Source organism: Canis lupus, chromosome 9, assembly GCF_011100685.1.
Source record: "Canis lupus familiaris isolate Mischka breed German Shepherd chromosome 9, alternate assembly UU_Cfam_GSD_1.0, whole genome shotgun sequence".
Lineage (NCBI taxonomy): Eukaryota > Metazoa > Chordata > Mammalia > Carnivora > Canidae > Canis > Canis lupus.
The window spans coordinates 81,833-99,401 of NC_049230.1; positions in this window are offsets into that span (position 1 = coordinate 81,833).

A 17,569-nucleotide genomic window follows, 5' to 3' on the forward strand; every position below is an offset into this window, starting at 1 on the left:
GCGTGCCTTCCCCTGGGGAGGGAGACCTTTCTGTCCTTTAAGAAGGGGCAAGAACCACCCGGGGTCGTGGGCGGGTGCTGGAGTTCCCCACCTGGGAGCATGTGTGTTCCGGGTAGGGGCGTGTGTCCTGAGGTTTCAGCCTGAGTGACAATACTGAGGACAGCAGAGCTGACCTGGACCTGCAGCTCATGGGCTCCTGTGTTGGGTCCCCGCAGGGCAGCTGGACCCCAGCCTCAGGCCCTCTGGAGCCCCAGCACCTGGAGGAGCCTGCATCCCGGTGTGGGTGCTGGTGGGGCCCATGGGCTTACACCCTCTCCCTTCATTGGGGTGTCCCGGGATCCCAAGGGCTGCCCTAGATCAGCGACCTGGATCTGTCGGGCACTCCCAGGGCCCTGCAGGCCACATTCAGCTGTGAGAGGGCTCGCTCAGCCCGGGGCCAGAATCCAGGGCTGGCCAGGGCCATGGGGACCTGATTCCATTAGTCTTTGTGTTGGGACTGGTGGGGGCTCAAATCAAACCATCCCTCACAGAGCCTGGGCCCAATCAGCCCAGGTACCTCTGGGTTAGGGGCTGGTGTCCTGTGCAGGGTGTCCCACCCTCCAGGAGGGACAGTGGGTGAGGCAGGGTACAGTACGTCTTCTGCATCACTCACCTGCTCACACACTGTCAGGGGCTCCCTTCCTTCCCACTTCCCTGAAACCCCTGGGTACTCTATGGGACACCCGGGCTTCTGATGGGAGAAGAGTATCCAGAGAACCTAGGGGAGGCTGATGATGTCCCACAGGGGGCAGCTGCACCGGGTCCTTGCTCGGGGCCGATGGTGTGGTGGTGGAATGTGTGGGGGCATGGGTATGATGGTGGTGGACTTTGGGGGATGGTGTAGAGGGGATGGAGTTGGGGTATAGTGTGGCTGGTGATTGTGTGGGGCTGTGTGTGTGTGAGGGGGTGGTGTAGGGGTGATGCCATGGGGGATGATGATGTAGGGGGATGATGTGTTTCTGGGAAATGGGGGGATGGCGTGGGGCGCCAACGGACACAGTGCATCCCATTTCTCTAAGATGCACACGGAGACGTCTACAGATAAATGCGACCCCATTCTGGGTTTGCTCTGACACCTGCCCCTGGGGCCCCGTGTGGTGAGTGCAGGGCCCTGGCTGGACCAGGGACATTATCTGGGGGTCATCATACTATGTATGTTTACAAATTGCAAATTGTCTCAAATTGAATGCATAGAATTTAGAAATATATAAAGTACTGAGGGTGGGGAGCAGCCTGAGCTGTCCGAACCTCATCAGATTCATGTGTGTCCTCCTCCAGTCATGGCCATGTACCCTGCCCCCAGGTCCCCTTACTGCCCCCACGGCCCCCACCCCAGCCCCCTGCTTTACAGGGGGCCGTCCCTCACCCCTTTGGGGTTCAGCTCACGTGGCAATCCCTGGAGGCCCCATTCTAGAGGCCTCCTGATCCCTGAGACCCCGAGGGTGGGGGCACAGTGGTCATCCCCAACACCCTACCATGGAGCCGTGTGTTGCTGGTTGCTGTTCTTCCCCTGGGCTCCGAAGCCCCGTGTTCCCTACCCAGAAGCCCCTGGTCCTCCCCGGGACCCGATACCCCCTGGCCCTTCAGCCTCACCCTACCCCGTAGTAGTCTCAAAACATGACATGACAGCTGAACATCCTGCTGACGTCCAGGTCCCCCAGCGTGATGTCCCTGGAGGAGACCAGGGCCGCCTCCTTCATTTCCTGTGGGAAAACCGGGGAGGAGGAGCTGGCATCAGGGATACAGATCCCGACCTGTCTGTCCTGGGCAGGGAGCCCTGGGGCCACCATGGGAGTGTGTCCTGCCGAAAACTCTGTCCTTCCCCTGGGAGGCTGGGGACGGCGGGAGTGCCCACCGTGCCCATGGACCTGTGTGAGGGCCTGTGCCTAGCTGTTGTGGGCGGGGAGGTGACTGGGGGTCAGCCTGGGTGGGAGCGGACAGGGGGTCAGTCCAGGTGGGGAGGGGACATGGGGGTGTTGTGCACAAGATTGCGAATCCGAGAAACCACTAAGGAGCCTACACCAATGCAAACACACGGGGGTTGTTTTACAAACTCGAGCATGGGTCCAAGTATACCCCACACAGTGGAGCATGGAGTTGGACCCCGAGGATGGTTTTAGTTTAGTTTTAAGGGCTGGTCTCGGGGACCTCCAGCAGGGCTGGAACAATTCCTCAAGTTCTGTTTACATATTGATGTGGGGCTTTCAAGGGCATTGAGCTCTCTTCTCATTCTAATAGGGGCTTCTAGCCCTTGGCTTGGGCTCAGTTTTTATTCTATTGTGGGGCTTTCTAAGACATTAAGCTGTAAACTTTTGTTTTTTTCCAGTAACTGAAGTAATGTAAATTTCAGCTCTTCTTCACCGGGGCCTGGGATGGCTGGACATGTGCTAATGCTGAATTTAAATTGGAATGGCCATAATGTTCTCGGCCTCCTTGCGTCCCGTCCCATCCTATCTAGCTCCTTCTCCCTTCTCAGGAGCTCCTAAGAGAGCAATTGAAAAATGACCTCAGCATGGCATCGGGTGTTGGGGGACAGGCCCAGGGATTTGGGATCAGGAAGACCAGGGGAGCGGGCGTCCCAGCTGTGCAGCGGGATTCCATGCTGCTGACTCTTATTCCCTAAGGCTATCTTGAAAACTGACTTTGAACATAGAAAATCTGTCCTTTATCTTTAAAAGATGAAGAGCGAGTAAAAGTGTTTTTTCTCTGCCCATCTGATTGCTCAGATTCCAATCTGAGACATATTTCCTGTTAATAAGGATAATTTACTATCCGTGGTACTATGGTTAAAATATTCTGACACAAGCAATTCAGAGGGATGAGGGTTTCTCATCTCTTTCTTCACAGCTCAGTCACTCCTCAGGAAATTCATCTTTATGGATTTGGAAAGAACTGAGAGACATTAGTACCAATGGTCCTATTATTATGTGAAGGATTCTTCCCTGAGATTCTTCCCCTATTTCAACTGACACTGAAACACTGAACTCTTTGGAAGACAAATGTCAAGGAAATAAATGTTATACGTTGCTAATTTTAAATGCCCTTGCAATATGATGTCTATTATAATACAAGTATTTTTATCTGATTTTTGCATTTATTATCTGTTCCTTCTTTTCAGGTTGAGGAGGCATTATACGTGTTCATAAGTGTTCATAAGTGTTCTTTCCTTCTGATATAAAATTCTTATTTTGTTCCCATTGAAGGAACTCTTTAAGAATAAGGCAAAAGTTAATTCAACTATTTTTAAAATGTCTTCCCACTTGGAGCCTGATTCATTTAAGTCAATTTTAAAAATAAATCTTATTTATTAGAAAGAAAACAAAGATTTACAGGGAAATTGAGAAGACGGTACAGAGAATTCACATGCACTTGCTCTCAATTTCTCCAATTATTGATATCTTATATCAGGACGGTACAAATATTAGCTAATGAATCAATATTAAAATATTCGCAGTACCCAAAGACCATACATTATTCACATTTCCTTAGTTTTTGCTAAGTTACCATCCCTCATATCACACTCCATTTCTCCTCATGTTTTTCTTAGGCTCCTCTGCATTATGACAGTCTTTCAGCCTTTCCTTGTTGTTGAACTGCAACCCTTTGAGAAGTAGAGTATTTTGTAAAATTTCCCTCAGTTGGGACATGTCTGTTTATCACATGATTGAACTGTTTTTGTGGATTATATACAGAGATATACTGCCATTTTTATTATACCATATAAAGGATAGATACTATCAACATGATTTATCCGTCTTGGTATCGATCTGATCATCTTGCTGAGGTAGTGTTTGTCATCTTTCTCCGTAGTAAAGTGATTCTTTTTATTACTTTTATTATTATTATTGTTATTATTATATTATCATTATTATTTTAATTGTTTCATAATATATATTGTAGAAGGAAGTTACTACGTGTATTCCACACGTAAGATTGGTAAGCTATGCTCATCAACTTGAGGGTGGAATGTCTGCACAAATTGTTTGAAATTCTTCTACATGGGAGGTTTCTCCTCCTTCTGGGTTTGTTTGTTTTTCAAAGATGTTATTCATTTATTTGAGAGAGAGAGGAGAGAAAAAGCATGAGCGAGAGGGGCAGAGGGAGAGGGAGAAGCAGGTTTCCTGCTGAACACGGAGCCTGCCTTGGGACTTGGATCATGATCTGAGCCTAAGGCAGAAGCTTAACTGACTGAGCCGCACAGGTGCCACTCTTTTTTTCTTTCTTCTTTCTTTCTTTCTTTCTTTCTTTCTTTCTTTCTTTCTTTCTTTCTTTCTTTCTTTTTTAATAATAAATTTACATTTTATTGGTATTCAATTTGCCAACATACAGAATAACACCAAGTGCTCATCCTGTCAAGTGCCCCCCTCAGTGCCTGTCACTCATTCACACCCAACCCCGCCCTCCTCCCCTTCCATCACCCCTAGGTCTTTTCCCAGAGTTAGGAGTCGTTAGGTTCTGTCTTCCTTTTCTCTTATTTCCCACACATTTCTTCTCCCTTCCCTATATTCCCTTTCACTATTATTTATATTCCCCAAGTGAATGAGAACATACAATGTTTGTCCTTCTCTGATTGACTTACGTCACTCAGCATAATACCTTCCACTTCCATCCACGTTGAAGCAAATGGTGGGTATTTGTCGTTTCTAATGGCTGAGCAAGGCCCACCTGTTCTCTCTCTTCATCTTCTGAGTCTCCTAAGATATGAATGTTATTGTTTTAATAAGTGGCTGACTTCCCTACGTCTGCCTCTGTGGTCCATAAACTTCCTTGTTTTTAAGGCTTCCCCTTGGGACTGCACATCAGTTATAGCATTTTTAACGTTTGCCTGGCTAGATTTTAGTTCTTTTATTTCTACAGTAAGGGATTCTCTAGTTTTCTTCTTTGTTTCTTTTTCCAGCCCAGCTGCTATCTTTATAATCATTGTTTTAAACTGTAGTTAGACATCATATATGTGTATTGATGGACTTCCTGGCTGTGAGTACTACCTCATGTTATTTTATGGAGGTGAATTTCTCCATCTCATTAGTTTTTCCAGAAAAGAAAGAGGGAAGAAAAAGAAAAACCAAGAAAAACAATAACAACTGCTCTCAAAAAAAAAAAAAAAAAAAACCAGATTATTTTGGCCTGCTTGTTAAAAGATTCTAAATCCCAAAATATGAAAGACCATTAAAGAACCATGAAAGTAAAAATGAGAAATAAATAAGGTACAAACATAAAAATTAAAATAAGGCAATTAATAAAATAGAATCAAAGACAATAACTGAAAATAAAGCACAAAGTACAAAGGAAGCTAGACCCTACTTTCCAGGCAGAGCTGAGGCTCTGCAGCCTCTGGGGTCCAAAAAATTGGTGACAGCGAGTGGTCTGTGCGGGGTCTGGGGATGGGCCATGGCGTTGATTGTCAGGTGCACATCTGCCTGGGAAATGGACCTGTGGTGTCAGAGGCGGGGTGGGCGTCAGCGCCTCTGGGCTCCAGCGGTTGGCGCTGTGCTGCTCCTTGAGACTTGGCACTGATGGGCGCGATGGGGGTGGGGACGCTGTGTCCTCTGGCTTTGGGCTGAGCATCCCGCCCCCCAGTCTGCAGCCCCTCCACAGAAGAGCTCCCAAGACCCGGGTCTCCGCCCCTTCTCTCAGAACCCTGCTTCCACTCTGCTCACTTCCAACCTGCTTTTGGTTTTGTTTTTTTATCTCAGACTGTTGTGCCCAAGACTGCGAATCCGAGAAACCACCGAGAAGCCAACACCAATGCAAACGCACCAGGGTTTATTTACAAGCTCGAGCTTGTGTCCAAGTATACCCGACACAGCGGAGCAGGAACTTGGACCCCGAGGTGGGTTTTTGCTTAGTGTTAAGGGCTAGTCTTCTGGACCTCAAGAAGGGCTGGAGCAATTCCTCAAGTTCTGTTTACATTTTGATATGGGGCCTTAAAGGGCATTGAGCTCTGTTCTCATTCTAATAGGGCCTTCCTGCCCTTGGCCTGGGCTCAGTTTTGATTCTATGGTGGGGCTTTCTAGGACATTAAGCTGTAAACAGCAAAGGTTCCACACCTGGAAGGGGTACGTCGCAGTGTCCCTATATGCTGAAGACGCGGTACTAGAAACAGGAAACCCGAGAGCCTCCACCAAATCCTGTTAGAACTAAGGAGTGAGTTCAGTAAAGTCACGGGACACAAACTGACCCTACAGTGCAGAGTAGCCTTGCTGTGTCCCGACAATGAGCACTCAGGAAGGAATGGAAGGACGTGACTCCCTTCTCAGGAGCATCACATCGACTAAATAATGAGACTGAACCTAAGGAGCACAAGACTTGTTCACTGAGCCATACCAGGCTCTGGGAGGCCATCCTGGGTTCGTGGGGTGGGAGCCTCATCTTGTGAAAATGTCCGCAGTTCATGAAGCCACCCTCAATTTCAATGTCAATCCTATGAAAATCATGCTGGCAGACCTTAGAAATAGGGGAAAAAAAACCATAACATCCATCCGCCCCCACAAAAGACCCCAGACAGCAAATCAATATTAGAGAAGCAGGACAGAGTGGGACACAGCACTTTACTATTTCCCCTGTTATGCTCCCCCACTCCAGCGACCCTCAGTTCATTTCCTATCATTAAGAGTCTGTATTTCCTGCATCTGTTTTCATCTTATTTGTTTTTCCTTCCCTTCACAGTAGTTCATCTGCTTTGCTTCTTTAATTCCACCTATGAATGACACCGCACGGTCATTCTTTTTTCCGACTGACCTATTTCACTTAAGATGATCCCTCTAGTTCTATCCACGTCATTGCAAATGGCAAGATTTCCTTCTCTTTGATAGCTGAGTATCATTCCCCTCTCTATGACCATCATCTATCTCCAATCCTCTTTATCCATCATCTGGCAGAGGGCACCGAGGCTCCTCCCACAGTGTGGCTACTGTGGACCCGGCTGCTGTGGACATTGGAGTGCAGGTGTCCCGAGTCTCACTGCATCTGTATCTTCGGAGTGAGCTCCAGGCCGTTCACCTGCTGGTCACAGGGCGGCTCTATTTGTAACTTCCTGAGGAGCCTCCACACTGTTTCCAGGGCGGCTGCACCAACCCTTGGTCCCGCCCACAGTGGAAGAGGGGTGAGTGAGTTTTGCAGGACGTGGTAAATGTCTGGTTCACATTTCATTTTGTGTCCTGTGGGCTCCAATTCCTTGTCCTTAAGTATTTCTGGGGAAGCTGGGTGTTGGGTTCCTTTTCACTGAGATGGTTCCGAAGCTAACAGGCTCCAGCCGGAGCCTGAAACAAGGCAGGTGCGGCCCATGGAGCACCCGCTGCCTTCTGCACAGCCTCCTGCAGCACCTGAGCATCCCGCAGGGGCCTCCCAAGCCCAGGCCCCTCCCATGGGGTGGGCATGTGCAGTAGGCCTCCTATGCCTGCACTAACAGGAGCCAGCCTGTGCTGGGGAGGCCTGAGGAGGACATGGGGACGCATCTTCGCTGATGAGCTGCAGCCTCCTCAGGACCCACGGGGGAAATTGGGCCATGTTCACTCTGACAGGAGCCCCTGTCTCCTCAGGACCTGCGATGAGGCTTCAGGAAGATGTGGGCCCGCATCCATGCTGACAGGAGCCCCTGAGCCACCTCAGGACCTGCGAGGAGGCTTCAGGAAGATGTAGCACCGTGTCTACTCTGGCAGGAGCTCCCGGGCCCCTCAGGACATAAGTTGAGGCTTCTGGAAGCTGGGGGCCGCATTCATGGTTACAGGAGTCCCAGCCTCCTCAGAACCCTCGGTGACAGTTTGGGAGGACTTGGGGCCACATGGACACAACAGGACACTGACTTCCTCAGGACCCACAGTGTAGACTTGCAGAAATGTGGGGATGCGTCCATGCATACAGAAGATCCTAGCCTTGTCAGGGCCTGTGGTGAGGCCTAAGAAAAATGTGGGTGCTGCATCCACACTGACAGGAGTCTCCAGCCTCCTCAGGACCCACTGTGAAGGTTTGGGAAGATTTGGGGCCACATCCATGCTGACAGGAGCCCCCAGCCTCCTCAGGTCTTATGGTGAGGCTGAGGAAAATGTGGGGCCAAGTGATCCCCGACAGGAACCCCGTCCTCCTCAGGACCTGGACTTTGGCATCGGGACATATGGGGCTGCGTCTATGCTGACAGGAGCCCACAGCCTCCTCAGGACCCGCGGTGAGTTTTCTCGGGGACGTCGGGCCATGTCCAGGCTGACAGGAGCCCCCGGCCTCCTGAGGACCTGCTGTGAGGCTTCCAGAGGATGTGAGGCATAGTCCACAGTGACAGGAGCCCCGGCATTTTCAGGACCCACTGACTATGACTCAGGAACACGTGGGCCATGTCCGCACTCACAGGACCCCGGCTTCCTCAGGACCCCCTGGAGGACTCTGGAGGAGTCGTTGGGGGCCACGTCCACATCAGAAGGGACTCCTCAGAACCACAGGGTAAGTGAAAGGGTAGAATGAATGGTAGGGTCAGGGGAGGGGAGGAAGTTGGTGGTTAGACTTAGGTTAGATGTTAGGGGTTAGTGATTATGCTTATGGTTACAGATTGGAGGTTAGGTGAGGCATACGGGTAATGGTCAGTAGTTAAGAGTTAGGATGGGGGTTAGGGTAAGGGACAGGTATAGTGTTAGAGTTAGGGCTTAGGCTCTAGGGATTAGGGCAGGAGGTTAGGAGTTGGTGTTAGGGTTATGGTTAGAGTTAGGGTTGGGCTTAGGTTTGCAGTTAGGGTTAGGGGTTAGGGTGTGAGTTAGGGTTAAGGTTTAGGGTGAGGGGTTAGGGTTATATTTAAGGCTAGGTTTAGGGTTAGGGTGAGGGTTAGGGATACGATAGGGGTTTTAACCCTAGGGCTAGGGTTAGGGTTATTGTTTGGTTAGGGTTAGGGTCAGGTCAGAGTCAGGGCTCGGTTTTGGAAGAGGGTAAGAGATACGGTTAGGGAGTGGGTGAGGGGTTAGTTTTAGGGTACGGGTTAGAGTACAGTTTGGGGTATGAGATAGGATTAGTATTAGAGGGTTAGGGTTAGGGTATAGGTTAAGGTTAGGAATAGGATTTGAGTACATAAAGTTAAGTTTGGGTTTAGAGGTTAGGTTTCGGGTTAGATTTAAGGTAGGGGTCAGGGTGAAGGGTTCAGAATAGGTTTAGGAGTTAGGGTGAGGGTTGGCAGGAAGGTTCAGTGAATGTGTTTCGGTCTTGGGGTTTGTGTTTGTTTTTCGATGAGTAATGTGTCTTGTTTAAGGGTTAGGTTAACATTAGGCTTAAGTGTAGGGTTAGGGTTATGTCTGTGTATGGTTAGAGTTTGGGTCTTGGCATGTGCCTGCACTGGGACTCCTAGTATCTTGGGCAGTTTAGTTTTATGCACTCTATTTAGGTTTTGGGTTCAAAGATAGCCTGACTCCACCAAGTCAGTGGCCTCCCCAGAGAATCAAAATACAGGCTTCTGCTGGGGTCAGAATAGACATGGCAGGCTTCTCCCAAGCTGAGCTAAGGAGGGGATTTGTGACTCTAAAGCTCTTTATTTGCATTTTCAGTTGCCTTTCTGTTTTTATCTCTAGTGTGCACATGTTTCATCAATACTACCAATTATTATTTTAAAGTTTTACTTTAATTCCTGTTTGTAAACACAGTATGATATAGTTTCAGGTTTACCACATAGGGATTCAACCCTTGAATACAACGCCTGGTACTGGTCAGAGGTGACCTCCACTGTCCCCATCCCCTGATTCCCCATCCCCCCACCTTGCTCTGGTATTGATTAGTTTATTCTCTGTGGTTAAGAGTGTGTATCTTGGTTTGCTTCTCTCAACCCCCCCTCCGCCCCTTTGCCAGTTTGTTTGGTTTCTTAAAATTCACATGTGAATGCAATTGTATGGTATTTGGTATCTGTCTTTCTCTGACTGACTGAGTTTATTTAGCATAAATCCTTTCCACTTCTCCCACGTCATTGTAAATGGTTTCATTTCGTCCCTTCTGATGACTGAGTGATGTCGCAATGTATATATTTACCACATCGTCTCTGCCCATTCATCTGTCGATGGACATCTGGGCTGTATACACAGTTTCGCTGTTGTTGATAATGCTTCTACCAACACTGGGCTGCGAGTCCTCTTCGAATCTACTCAACTACTTTTGTATCCTCAGGGTAAATAACTAGCTGTGCAATTTTGGAATCGTAGGGTAGCTCTATTAACTTCTTATTTTAAATTTTTTTATGACAGTCACAGAGAGAGAGGCAGAGACACAGGCAGAGGGAGAAGCAGGCCTCATGCACCGGGATCCCTACGTGGCATTCGATCCCATTTCTCCAATTTTGCACCCTGGGCCGAAGGCAGGCGCCAAACCACTGCACCACCCAGGAATGCCCTATTTTTAAAATTACGAGGACCCTCCACACTGTTTTCCACAGTGGCTGTACATTTTCTTATGCCCAGCAGGAGTGTAAGGGGGCTCCCCCTTCTCCATAGCCTCAGCAACACCTGTTGTTTCTTGTGTCGTTAATTGTAGCCATTCTGACGGCTATCAGGTGACATTCTCATTGTGGTTTTGGTTTGCATTTCCTTGAGGATGGGTGATGCTGAGTGTCTTTCCGTGTGTCTGGTGGCCATCTGGATGTCTTGTCAGAGACAAAGTCCATTCTTGTCTTCTGCCCATCTGCAGTTGGATAATTTGTGTTTATGATGCTGAGATTTATATTTGCTTTATGTATTTTGGATACTAAATCTTTATTCGATGTGTTGTTTAGAAATATCTCCTCTCATTTTGTATGTTGCCTTTTAGGTTTGGTTATTTCCTTCACTTTGCGGAAGCTTTTCAATTTCATGAAGTCCCAATAGTATTTTTGCTTTTGTTTCCCTCACCTCAGAGGCATATCTAGAAAAAAGATCCAATGGCCAATGTCAAAGACGTTGCTGCCTATCTTTTCTTCTTTGTATGGTTTCAGGTCTCACATTTAGGTCTTTCATCCATTTTGAATTTATTTTTTATATATATGGTGTAAGAAAGTGGTCCAGTTTCATTCTTCTGCATGTGGCTTCCTGGTTTTCCCAACACCATTTGTTCTTATCCTGGGGTTCAGGTTTGTTGAAGAGACTGTCTTTGTGCTTTGGATATTCCTTCCTGACTTGTTGTCAATTAATGGATCATAGAGTTACAGGTTTGTATCTTGTTTCGGCTTTCCATTCTGTTCTATTGATCTAAGCATCTCCTGTTGGGAGATTCTTGAATGCTGATTCAATTTCTTGGCTGGTTATCTGTCTCTTCAAGTTTCTTATTTCCTCCTTTTCATTTTTGCTATGTTATATATTTCCAGGAATTGATCTATTTCTTCCAGGTTCTAGGTTCCTGACATATAATTTTTCATAATGTTCTCTTATAAAAGTTTGTATTTCTCTAGTGTTGGTTGTTATTTCTCTTTTCTCATTTCTGACTTTATTTGGGTCCTTTCTCATATTTTTATATTTTTTCTTTTTTAAAGATTTTATTTATGTATTCAGGAGAGGCACAGAGAGGCAGAGGTATAGGCAGAGGGAAAATGAGGCTACATGCGGGGACCCTGATGTGGAACTTGATTCCCCAGGACCCCGGGATCATGACCTGAGCCAAAGCAGATGCTCAACCACTGAGGCACCCAGGTGCCTTGCTGATTCAATTCCTTTGCTAGTTATGGGTCTGTTCACATTTTCTATTTCTTCCTATTTCAGTTTTACTCACTTGCACATTTCTAGGCATTTGTCCATTTCCTCCAGGTCTCCCAGTGTGTTAGCGTATAAGCTTTCATAGTATTCTCTTATAATTGTCTTATTTTTCTGGTGTTGATTGTGATCTCTCTTTTCTCATTTGTGGTTTTTTTATTTAGGTCTTTTCTCTTTTCTCGTTGATAAGGGTGGCTAGGGCTTGATCCATTTTCTTAATTGCTTTGAAGAACCATCTCTTTGTTTCGTTATTCCACTCTACTGCTTTGTTGTTTCTGTATTGTTTATTTCTGCTCTCATCTTTATTTTTCCCCTCTTCTATAGCCTTTACGCATGTTTGCTATTCCTTTTCCAGCTCCTTAAGGTGTAGGGTTAGGCTGTGTATTGGAGACTTCTTGTTTCTTGAGGTAGGCCTGTATTGCTCTGTACTTCACTCTTAGGACTGCCTTTGCTACATCCCAGATGTTTGGAGAAACATGTTTTCATTTTCATTTGTTTTAAATTTCCTCTTTAATTTCCTGGTTGCTCCATTCATTCTCTAGTAGGATGTGCATAATCTCCACGTATTTTTGGTCTGTCCAAATTTTTTCTTACTGTCGACTTCGAGTTTCATAGCGTCATGGTCCGAAAATGTACAGGGTGTGATATCAACATTCTTGTACCTGTTGTACCTGTTGAGGGCTGATTTGTAGCCCATGATATGATCTGTTCTGGAGAATGTCCCATGTGCACTTGAAAGGAATGTGTATTCTGCTTTAGGTTGAATTGTTCAGAGTATATCTGTTGAGTCCCTGTGGTCCAGTGTGTCAAGGCTATTTTTCCCTTGTTGATTTTCTGTATAGACGTTCGGTCCATTGCCATAAGTGGTTGTTAAAATCCCCTGTCATTGTATTATTATCAGTGAGTTTCTGTACGTTTGTTGTTAATTGGTTTCTATATTTAGGTACTTCCATGTTGGCAGCATAAATATTTAGTTTTTTGATCTTGATAGAGAGTCTTTTTAACTATGAAATAATGCCCTTCTTCATCGCTTTTTACATTATTTGTTCTTTCTTTATTGAAATGTAATTATTTTCTTTATTTATGCATGAGAGATACACAGAGAAGCAGAGGCAGAAATATAGTCAGGAGTGGCAGGCTCCCCAAAGGGAGACCGATGTGGGACTCGATCCTCGGATCCAAGGATCACCCCCTGAGCTAAAGGCAGATGCTCAACCACTGAGCCACCAGGTATCCCCCAGGGTTTGGTTTCAAATCTAGTTAGTCCGATATACGAATGGGTCCTCCAGCTTTCTTTTGATATCCATTACCTTTATAGATGGTTTTCCATCCCCTGACTTTCAATCTCACGGTGTCTATAGGTCTAACGTGAGCATCTTGTAGGCAGCATACAGATGCATCTTGTTTTTTTTTAATAATGATTTTATTTATGAGAGAGAGAGAGAGAGAGAGGCAGAAAATTAGGCACATAGAGAATCAGGCTCCCCACCAGGAGCCCAATATGGGACTGGATCCCAGACTCCAGGATTACACCCTGAGTCAAAGGCAGAGGCTCAACCCCTGAGCCACCCAGGCATCCCAGATCCTGTTTTTTAAGCTACTCTGATACCCTATATCTTTTGTTTGGAGCATTTAGTCTATCAGCATTCAGAGTGATTATTGAATGATATGAACTTATTGCCTTTGTGTCACCGGTAGAGTTGGTGTTTCCGGTGACGGTCTCTGGTCCTTTCTAGTCTTTGTTGCTTTTGGTCCCTTGGTCCCTTTTTTTCTTTTTTTTCTAAATTTTTTTTTCTTTATTTATTTATGATAGTCACAGAGAGAGAGAGAGAGAGAGGCAGAGACACAGGCAGAGGGAGAAGCAAGCTCCATGCACCGGGAGCCCAATGTGGGATTCGATCCCGGGTCTCCAGGATCGCGCCCTGGGCCAAAGGCAGGCGCCAAGCCGCTGCGCCACCCAGGGATCCCGGTCCCTTTTTTTCGCCCACTAGAACAGTCCCTCTTAAAATTCCTTACTGGACTGGTTAAGTGGTCATGAACTTCTTTATATTTTGCCTGTCTGGAACAATCTTTCTCTCTCCTTTTTCTCTCTCATTCTATCCTCAATGACACCCTTGCTGAAGAAAGAATTCATACAAATTGGACTCCAATAAAAAGCAATTTATTTATTTTTTTTATTTTTATTTATTTGTGATAGTCACACACAGAGAGAGAGGCAGAGACATAGGCAGAGGGAGAAGCAGGCTCCATGCACCAGGAGCCCGACGTGGGATTCGATCCCGGGTCTCCAGGATCGCGCCCTGGGCCAAAGGCAGGCGCCAAACTGCTGCGCCACCCAGGGATCCCTAAAAAGAAATTTAGAAACATAAAATAAATTTTTGGTCTTATGATTGAGGAAAATGGAATTTAGGAGGAAAACCAGAAGCTGAAAGAGAGGAGGACAGATTTCACCCTCCGTAGCCTTCACAGGGACCTGGTGTCCTTTCCTAGGAGGGCCCCCCCCCTCCGTAGGATGCTTCCTGACCCTCTGATCTCCATGTTGGAACCCAGCAGGCACATCTCCGTACCTCCGGCACCTCTGCAGTCATGGTTTATACCGCCTTCCATGTATCCTATTGGGGACCACAGCGTCGTGTATGGAATCATCCATCTGCTGTTTGACAACATTGAGGGGATTCTGACTTTTGTTGGTTTTGGGGTGTGTGTGTGTCTATCACATGCAGCTATCATGTGCAGCTATCGGATTCTTTGGCTGGGTCACCCAAATGCCGAAATGGTTGGCACAACATCATTTCTGGTGCTGGAGCTGGGTGGCTAGCTGGGTACTCCTGACCAACAAGGTGCTCGTTCGTGCAGTGATTTTTCCACTGGAGGGGCAGCTGAGCTGGAAGGTCCAGCTCGGCAACATTCTCATGTACGGCAGTGGGGCGTGCCGAGTGCCGGGTGCTCCTCTTCTCCCCAATGCCTCTCCAGCAGGGAGCCAGACCTAGGGGCCGCCCTGGGGGGAGCTCCTGAGGCCCTGGGTGCACATGGCGGGACGCCCAGGGGCAGCCTGTGTGTGGGAGTTGGGGTGGGGACGGGGCTGGGGTTCCTTGGTCTGCGGTGTTGCCTGGCCTTCAGGCCGAGCCCCATGCTCACCCAGCCCCTACTCACTCGGGCAAGGAGGGTGCCCTCCACACGCTGGTGTGAGAGATTCCACACCACAAGGTGTGCATGCTGAGTCCATCTGGTGAGGGTGACCCAGGTGCGTGAGCTGCAAGTGTGGGACCCAGGATATTTAACAAAAATCCCCTACCCCTGGGCAAGCAGAGCAGGACTGATTCCATTTTGTACTACACCCGCTACCTCCAGGATGACCCCCACATGACCTGCTTATGGCTTAAGGCGCTGCCCCACCCTAGTCAGGCTGCTGGGCACATCCTAATCAGAAATCGGCTCATAACAATGTAACCCTGCTTTATGCCCCCCAAAACTGCGCGCCGATTCTGACCAAAGTAATAGGCCAGCTCAAGTGGATACTATAGGGTAAGGTGTAATTTAATCGGCCACCTGCTTGTGAACAGACCTGACTGTGCAACTTTCTGCATATCCCAAGGGCCACTGGCCCCTATAAAGCTGCTACGCCTCTTAGTCTCGTGGTCCAAGTCCCTTCTCCGCTGTGTCGGGTGCACTTGGAACCAAGCTCCAGCTTGTAAAGAAACTCTTGGGAGTTTGCATCGGTGTCGGCTCCTCGGTGGTTTCTTGGATTCATAATCTTGGGCGCAACACAAGGGCCTGCTGTCCTGACATCCCTTCTAGGGCCATGCTAACCACCCCGCAGGCTCTCTCTGCCCCAGGCACACAGGCACGGGAATGATGGGCGGAAGAAGGCCCCGGAACACGGCCAGCCCCGGTCCCCTGGACAGAGGGAGCGCAGACCTCCGGATGGCTTTGCACAGACCCTGGTGACCTGAGTCTTCCTGGCTGTCACTCTGTCCCAGCCCCTCTTGGCCTGCGGGGAACAGCCTGAATCCCCGTAAAGTCTGTCAGGTCCTGACCCTGGCGTCTGGCCGCCCCTGCAAGGCACATGGGAACGTCAGCTGGGTGTGCATGGCGGCGCCCCTGCAGGGACTGGTGAAGCCTGGTTGTTGCCCCCTCCTCTTCTCTGGGGGTCTCTCCAAGCCCCGTGCACAGTTCTGGGAGACACAGAAATGGGGTGGCTGTGCATTTTCACGCCACAACACTTTATTGACTTTCTACAGCAAATGGGCTCAGAGCCAAGGGTGCGTGCCTTCCCCTGGGGAGGGAGACCTTTCTGTCCTTTAGGGGAGGGCAAGAATGACATGGGTTGGGGGGCGGATACTGAATCCCCCACCTGGAAGCATGTGTGGAATCTGGGTGGGGGCATGTGTCCTGAGGTTTCAGCCTGAGAGATGGTTCTGAGGACAGCAAAGCTGACCTGAACCTGCAGCTCATGGGCTCCTGCACTGGGTCCCTGCAGGGTAGCTGGACCCCGGTCTTGGGCTCCCTGGGGCCCCAGCACTTGGAGCAGCCTGCCTCCTGGTGTGGGTGTGGGTGTGGGTGTGGGTGGGGCCCAAGGCCTACCACTACTCTCCCCACCCTTGGGTGTCCCAGGACCCACAGGGCGCCCTAGGTCAGCGACCTGGATCGGTGGGGTACGCCCAGGACCGAAAAGGCTACATCCAGCTGTGAGAGGGCTCGCTCAGCCTGGGGCCAGAATCCAGGGCTAGCCAGGGCCATGGCAGGCTGGATCCCATTAGCCTTTGTATTGGGCCTGGGGGGGGGCTCAAATCAACTCAGCCCCCACAGAGCCCGGGGCCAGATCAGCCCAGGTTCCTATGGGTTAGGGGCTGGTGTCCTGTGCAGGGTGTGCCGCCCTCCAGGAGTGAGAGTGGGCAGAGGCAGGGCACGGTGCATCCTCTGCACCATTCACCTGTACCCACCCTGTCGGAGGCTCCCTGTCTTTCCTCCTCCCAGCAATCCCTGGGTACTCTATGGGACACCCGGGCTTCTGATGGGATCAGGGTATGCAGAGAAACCCGGGGAGGCTGAGCATGTCCCACAGGGAGTACCTGCACCGGGTCCTTGCTGGGGGTAAATGGTGTGTGGGTGCATGGTGTGGGGGCAGGGGTATGATTGTAGTGGAGTGTGGGGGATGGTGTAGGGGGATGGAGTTGGGGTATAGTGTGGGTGGGGATTGTGTGGGGCTGAGTGGGGGGGAGGGGGATGGCGTAGGTGGGATGGCATTGGGGATGATGATGTAGGGGGATGATGTGGGAGTGGGGAATGAGGGGGATGTACTGGGGGGCCTGCAAACACAGGGTATCTCCTTCCCCTAAGATGCACAAGGAGACTTCTACAGTTAAAGGCGACCCCAGTCTGGGGTTTGTTGTGACACCTGCCCCTGGGGCATGGTGTGGTCAGTGCAGGGCCCTGGCTGGACCGGGGGCATTATCTGGGGGTCATCATACTATGTATGTTTTCAAATTGCAAATTGTCTCAAATTAAATGCATAGAATTTAGAAATATATAAAGCACCAAGAGTGGGTGTCACTCTGACCCGTCCAACCCTCTTGGGATCGATGTGTGTCCTGCTCCAGCCACGGCCATGCCGCCTGGTCCCCAGGTCCGGTTCCTGCCCCCTACATCCCCCACCCCATCCCCTCCTTCTCAGGGGGCTGTCCCTCTCCCCTTTGGTGTTCAGCTCCCATGGCAACCACTGGAGGCCCCATCCTAGTGGCCTCCTCATCCCTGAGGCCCGGAGGGGTGGGCACGGGGGTCATCCCAATCACCCTACCATGGAGTGGTGTGTTGTTGGCTGCTGAGCACCCCCTGGCCTCAGAGGCCCTGTTTTC